This window comes from Engystomops pustulosus, chromosome 11, assembly GCF_040894005.1.
Source record: "Engystomops pustulosus chromosome 11, aEngPut4.maternal, whole genome shotgun sequence".
Classification (NCBI taxonomy): domain Eukaryota; kingdom Metazoa; phylum Chordata; class Amphibia; order Anura; family Leptodactylidae; genus Engystomops; species Engystomops pustulosus.
In genome coordinates, this window is record NC_092421.1 from 14,064,347 (window position 1) to 14,072,067 (window position 7,721).

The window sequence follows — 7,721 nt, forward strand, 5'->3', positions numbered from 1 at the left end:
TCTGGACCACTGCGGGCGATGACACGAGCCACTACCTGGGACCGGTGTCTAAGTGGCACCTGGTTTTCACCAGAGCCCCCCGCAAAGCGGGTTGGACTTCCTGTGGCGTGGTACCACCAGGTCGTTCCATGGGCGTGACTTGTGCACAGTGGCAGCCAAGGTCGAGGGACAGAAACGGCAGGCAATCTCGTAGTCGGGGACAGGCAGGAGGTCAGGACGGGCAGCACAGGATCAGAGTCAGATTCGTAGCAACAGGTCAGGGCAGGTGGCAAAGGAGCGAAGTCAGAAACGGAACCAGGGTCACAACAGGAAATCTCAATAACAGCACTAGGCATCAGACACAGCTTTCTCTAAGGCATGAGGCACGAAGATCCGGCAAGGGTAACAGGAAGAGGCAGGGTTAAATAGTTAACCTATGAAAGGCCAACACCAATTAGTGACGCGCTGGCCCTTTAAATCTGCTGCAGCCGTCGTGCACGCGTGCGCACAGACGAGGAGGACGGAGCAGCAGCAGCCAGGGCCGAACGGGACAGATCAGGAGCCGGGACCCGTGAGTTGCGCGTGTGCGAGGCGCTGGCGGGGGAAAAGAGGCACGGGTGAGCCCGAGACCCACGACACGGGTCGCGGGACCACTCGCGACAACACTTTATTTTCCATGTGCCTTATCATGTGTCCATTTTTTTCAACTGTTGTTTTTTGATGGATGCCATGAGGATGTAAAAAAAAAAAAAGGATGCTGATACAAAATGGAAACAAGAAAAACGCCTGTGTGAATAAGCCCTTAATCATGGAATAAACACAGCAAAAGTGATATAGATAGATAAGTAGTTTACCACTCAAATCTGAACCAGTTAAAGAGATTTTTCTAGATTAGCAAAGTAATGAACACTCTGGTCTCTTCTGTCCTTATCAAACACAGCGCCATACCTATTTCAGTGGCAGTGCTTGGTATGACAATTTAATAGGACTGAGTTGCTCACATGACCAATGACTGTGACATCACCTGCCTGTAAAGCAGAAATGTTGCTTATCAAATAGTTTTGATTATTTAGGAAACATGATTAATTATAGTGCCACAGGTTGGACCGCCACCAACCTGAAATTGATCACCTAACCAGGAAACTCCTTTAAAGTAAAAAAAAAAAAGAAAAGCTAATGGATATTGTTGTTTTTGATGATTTTGATTCCCCTTTGTACTTGACAGAAGAAAATTATAAGAACCCCTGATACATTTTTTCACACTTCACTATTTCATTTTAGGATTCCCATTACAGGCGGTCCCCTACTTAAGGACACCCGACTTACAGACAACCCATAGTTACAGACAGACCCCTCTGACCTCTGGTGAAGCTCTCTGGATGCTTTACTATAGTCCCAGACTGCAATGATCAGCTGTAAGGTGTCTGTAATGAAGCTTTATTGATAATCCTTGGTCTAATTACAGCAAAAATTTTTGAATCTCCAATTGTCACTGGGACAAAGAAAAAAAATTATAAAAAATTCAATTATAAAATATACAGTTTCGACTTGCATACAAATTCAACTTAAGAACAATCCTCCGGACCCTATCTTATATGTAACCCGGGGACTGCCTGTATGTGAAATGTAAATACAGAGTGTAATACAATGCACCACCTATAGGTGTCACTGTAACTGTGGTTACTCACTGCACATCTGTGCATATCAGATTGCAGCATTATCCACTGCAGTCCAGACTGTGATTATATCTGACTCGTTAGTCAGTTAACTGATGGTTGTAATTGCTGCCCTGCTTTTGTATGAACAGCTATGTTTGACCTATAAATGCTTATCTTATCATGGACGGTTATTGCCATATATGGTTGTTATCTGCTCACAAAGTAAATCCTGCTTCCTGTAAACGTGTATCCTAGCATGACTGCTTTACCTTGCGTTCATCCTGGCAATGGAATGCAGAAGGAGAAGATCAAAACACCTTGTGATCGGAAGTCACCCAGGTTACACATGATGTAAGCTCACAACTATGCGTGTAATAGTAAACTCATACAGTCAGACATATGGTTACTCCCTACCCACTCCCTGGAATTTATTTGTATTGTCATCAGAATAAATTGTGGAATTATTTTACATTTAATTTTACTTCTAACACCCTCTCATTATATTAATTGCAAACTGTTTATTTAGGGAATCCTTACAACATATTGTAATTACCATATACTATAAGATACCGAAACAAGACTGCAAGCCACATGTTTAGTCATATTTTGCATATCTTCCCATACAGTCCCTGCACACACAGATTACGCAGCGCTGCACAAAGCATGTCAAATTGGTGCCTGTCCCCATGGGGCTCACAATCTAATCAACCTACCAGTATGTTTTGGGAGTGTGGGAGGAAACCGGAGGACACGGAGGAAACCCAAGCAAACATGGAAAGAACATACAAACTCTTTGCAGATGTTGACGTGGATGGGACTTGAACCCAGGACCCCAGTGCTACAAGGCTGTGCTGCTAACCATTGAGCCACCGTGCTGCCCTACAAATATTTTCCATGTCTGCAATCTTTCCCTTCATCCAGTGCAGTGCAGGTAAAATAGGGGTTAATTGTTACATAGTCTAAGTTTTGTGGCCGGAGTTCCTGTAACAGTTTTGTATCTTACAATTGTCTGTACCTAATATGTATGGAAAAAAATAAAAATACAGTTAAACAAAAAATAGGAGGTTAAGACAGCTATCCAGGGATCCATGGACACGATTGGCCTATCATTTAATCCAATTATCCGCTTGTGTCTCTTAACTGACCATTGAATTCTGGGGTCATGGTGAGAGAGAGGGCAGGACATTAACTGAAAAGCTCTGTCCAATTAAAGGAAATCCACCGTCTGGAATCTACCATTTTCTTTATAGATCAAGAGGTAAATAGGCGATTTGAACGTATATTTATATGCAAATTATCTGAAGGGCTTCTCAGGGAGTCGAGTAGCCTCTGTGAGCTCCGGGGGTAAGGCTACTCCAAGCCCCAAGGAGCGTGGCAGATCCTCCTCCTTGCACATCCATGGCACTGGGTGCAGTGGCTCCAAGCAAGTAGCAGCTCGGGGAACCCGGCAGGGGACTAAGAGCTTCTGCTCCCCGGTGACTGGCGACATGCCGGTGCTACTACAGCTTTCAGACCATGTGGCCACATTCACAAGCGGCATGGACAATTGACATGATGTGAAGTAGTCTTAGCCCAGGAGCTCACAGAGGCTACTCCATGCCCCAAGTAGCCTATGCAGGTAATTTGCATATGAATACAATAAAAATGTTTTAAAAAACCTATAGGTAGCTTTCCAATAAATTATAAAACATGGTCAGGGATGAGGCGGACATTGGAAATCTACTGTACCTCTAGATCTACTAAGAAAAGCGGATTCCAGCTGGTAGATTTCCATTAAAGAGAGAACTGTGTGGCTTACAGTTACAGCTGCACAGTCTTCTCTATCCCCTTCCCTGTGCTGATCTCTGTGAATGATCAGTGTTTATATTTCTATTACATGGAGCCCAGAGAACCGAGCAATATACTAGACTCCAGACATGAAAGGTTAATCTCATACTCCTAGAAAGAAGACTCTTGGCATAGTCTACAAAGCATTAGAAATTTAATCTCTTCTTGGCTTTAAACCAAAAGACAAACTGGCAAAAAACCTTCAGTTCCACCAAGGCTTTTACATTAACTCTTACTTTACCTTAAACCACCAGAAATAAAACAGCAACCCTTATTTTTACCCTAGATCACTATGGGGTATATATAGAAAAAAAAACTTCAACTTCAACAGTGACTTGATCTATGAATGAGCGTCCCTGGGTTATCATGATGTATTTAGCTGGTAGAATTCCATTACTTATGTTTTCACTGAGCGGAGCTCAGTTTAGTTGCTATTGTTGGATTGTTAAGTTGCTATTGCCTGCAGCATCCAAAGGGTTAAACGGCTAGGATCCAGGTTTCTTTGATCCCAGTCATAGCAGTTGTTGCTGAGATGTTTTGATTGCTATCATGTACATGTACAGTATTGTGCCTCCGGCATTCTGTTACACGTGTGCACGTTATTATTATTAAATGGCAACATTAATCAAAAGGAATTTTATGTAAATGATGAAAGGTTCACTACATACTTTGCTGCAATTCAGTTTCTATGGAGAGGGATAGGGTTACATTCCACTCTATATAATAGAAGAGTATGTGAAGTCTATATTTGTAGCATATACAAGACAAGGCATTGACAGACGCAGAGTCTTCAAACTAAACACATTTCACGCATTGGGAGGAGTCCTCTGGCATGGCTCCTCTATATTAGATATGATATTGACTGCCAATTGTATTCATGTTATGTCCTGAACAAAAATGTGGATTACCCCAGTCATAAGATCCTTAAACCTGACTACAGGTGCCAGACATGCTGATACGTGCTGATGATAGATACCCAGCTAGTTTATAAGAGCTGAAGTCTAAAAAGGGAAGTGTAAAAATTCCTATTATAGTTTTTCTCCTTGTAGGTCACTTGAGGAACATAGTAGGAACCTTTATCAACCCACTGGAACCCCAATATTTGATTGGGATGTGCCAGTGGAGAGTTGTAGCTACACTGATACATATCTTGTTTAAATGCTGAACTGAGTGGTTTTGATGAAAAACAATGACAAAATTATGATAATGTGGCTCTGTTGCTCCTGTGACTACACCGGCACTTCTCCTCTTACCCTAATTATGCACTGCTCCAGAGAATGCTATATTCACTGTGTTCTCCCTGACAGGCAGAAGTAATCAATCACTGCACCAGCCCCCAGTTACTGTGTATGAGTCAGCCAGCTCAGGATGATTAGTCCAGTCTGGACAGTTCAGCTCCATATATTGGGGCAGATTTACTTACCCGGTCCATTCGCAATCCAGCGGCTCGTTCTCTGAGGTGGATTCGGGTCCGGCCGGGATTCGTTAAGGTAGTTCCTCCGCCGTCCACCAGGTGGCGCTGCTGCGCTGAAGTTCCCTGGAACGCACTGGAATACACCGAGCCGGGCTGAGTGAAGATAAGTGCAAGCTCAGCGACATAATTATTTTTAATAAAATGCAGCGTTTTTTCCGAATCCGTCGGATTTTCGTTCAGCCACGCCCCCCGATTTCCGTCGCGTGCATGCCAGCGCCGATGCGCCACAAGCCGATCGCTGCGCCAAATTCCCGGGGCAATTCAGGGGAAATCGGCACAAATCGGAAATATTCGAGTAACACGTCGGGAAAACACGAATCGGGCCCTTAGTAAATGACCCCCAATATGTTTATGTAGGCAGCCTGCATGCAACCCAGCTTTTCCAAGGTCCCGAAATTTAGAATAGTTTTTTGAGCAAAACCATTTGGTTCAGGGATGTCACAGGTGCCCCCGCGATCCATGTCTCAGATCGCGGGCACACCCTGAAAATGATGAGTACTTCCAAGCAATATTTGTTCTCTTCAAAAGACTTCTTGGCTGCAAATAAATCTTTATCTACTGAAATGAAGAATCAATTGTTTAGAAGGCAACTTCCTATAATTCTTTTTAAGTGAAGGCTGAGGTTTTAAGTGAGGGCTATGCGCCAATATTATTGACAGACTGAAAATACAACTCAGGTGAAGTAAACTATATCTAAAAGGGGTTGCCCTAAGCAGGACTAAGAACCAAGTGTTGGGTTTCAAAACATATATTTAATTTTTCAAATTTACGCTTGTGGTGGCTGGCGCTGGAAGAGGAGATGGCACTAAAGCATGACACCAGGGGACTAGCAGAGGACATAGTCAGAGAGCGAAACTGAAGGCAGGGAATACAGATTGTCATTTTGTTTCTTTCCTGTTAATAAACCATTATGTTTCGAAAATCTGTATAAAAGTTTAAAAAAATGTTTGCTTTAAAAGATTTACTATTTTATTTCTGTAGTTATTGGTGTTAGAATGTAAACAATATTCACAATGGGGCTTATTTACTATTTCAGATTTGTGCCGCATTTAACAGGGGTTTTTGGTGCTATCGCCCCGACTTTCTTGTGACACGAATCGGGGGGCGTGGCCGTCGGACAATCGGACTGATTCGGACTAAGCGCGGGATTTACAATTCAAATTGTGTTGCAAGACATGCACTTACATACACCGAGAAGAAGAAGGTGAACTCCGGCGGACCTGAGCGGGGAAGTGGTACATGCAGGATCTCGGGCACACAATCTTAGTGAATCGCGTCGGACAATGCACCTCGGGGATCGCGACAGGACCGGGTAAGTAAATGTGCGCCAATATGACAACATTTGATAAAAAATTCTACTGAATTAAACAGTAACTGTCATTTACTGTCAAAACTTCTGGTAGGGCATAGTGTCATGCCAAATATCTTGAGTGTTGAAATGGTCAAAACTAATCCCTCAAAATAAGGGATGGAAGTGCCATAGGAGCACAGTGCCTAGCAGTTTGGCACCTGGACACCCATGACTACAACTTCTGATGTCACTGTGAAGCAGTAGACGTTTTCTACAAACAACAGCTTCCTCGAGTACAGAATACTATGCCAAAATAGCCAATACAGAAATCACTGAACCGACTCAGCATAGTAAAGCCTGTGGTTTTGTACATGTCAATCATCCTTCACTACTTAAATACATGCTGATTTTTGGTTGTGTGCATTTGGACAGATGCCTTTGGAGAACATTTGTGAAAACTCATTCAGCAAAGCAGAACCACGCAGGTTTATGAAGCATCACTAGGCCAGCTGTGAAGTTCCGGATCACATTTACTTATATCACACAACAGAAGAGTTGGAGACTTAAAGCATACACCTGATGGCGAACCTATGACACGCCATTTTCAGTGACACGCTTGGCAAATATTTCCTGTAGTGCGCAGGCTGAGCGGTCTGGTGCGCGCGCTGCAAAGAAGGGGAATGTCAGTAGCAGGATCGCTATGCGTGCCAGACGGCTCAGCAGGACACGTGATACAGCGATCCGTGTCAGCACTGGAGAGACCCAAAGTTGGGGCTCTGTGGCCAATCAGGCGCGAAATGCTTCCTGTGCTGACTTATCATTGAACGCAAGAGGACAGCAAGATAGTGTGGCAAAAGTTCACGGGGAGACGCTTTTGGATTTTTTCCCCACTGACTTGTGAGGCGTTGAGTCTGAAGTTTTCCTACCGGGGAAGAAGGTGCATTTCATCGACCACCTGCCGGCTGGTAGTGACACTCTGCCGCGCTGTCCTCTGGAGTGGGCTCAGGCAGCGACAAAGACGAGGTGTCTGAAGTGCTGCCTCTGCACTGTGCCGCTTCTTCTCAGCCTGTACTGATCTGTCCTATTTTGGGAACTCCCATTTCTCCTGGCAGAGAGTATGCAGGAGCCCCAGCATAACCTCTTCTTCTGGGATCTGGCTTACTCGCAGTACTTAGGCCCAAATTTGATACTATAAGTAGCCGGCAGAGGCTTGTCTGCCTGGTGGCCTGTCCAGCTACTTGGAAAGTGAAACCATCACCTGAAAGGACTATTAAACATGTTTATCATAGTCTTTACCTCACTTACTGTAAAAAAAAAAGTGACATTGGCAAGGAGAAGTCCTTGAACCGACCTCTTCTGCCAAGATAAATTTTGTGTTTCTTAAAGGGATTGTCCAGTAGGCTAAGACATTTTAGGAAAGGTGACACACCACCCGAGTTTTGCTTGGCTTTTGGCGAATTTTGACACACCAAGCTCAAAAGGTTGCCCATCA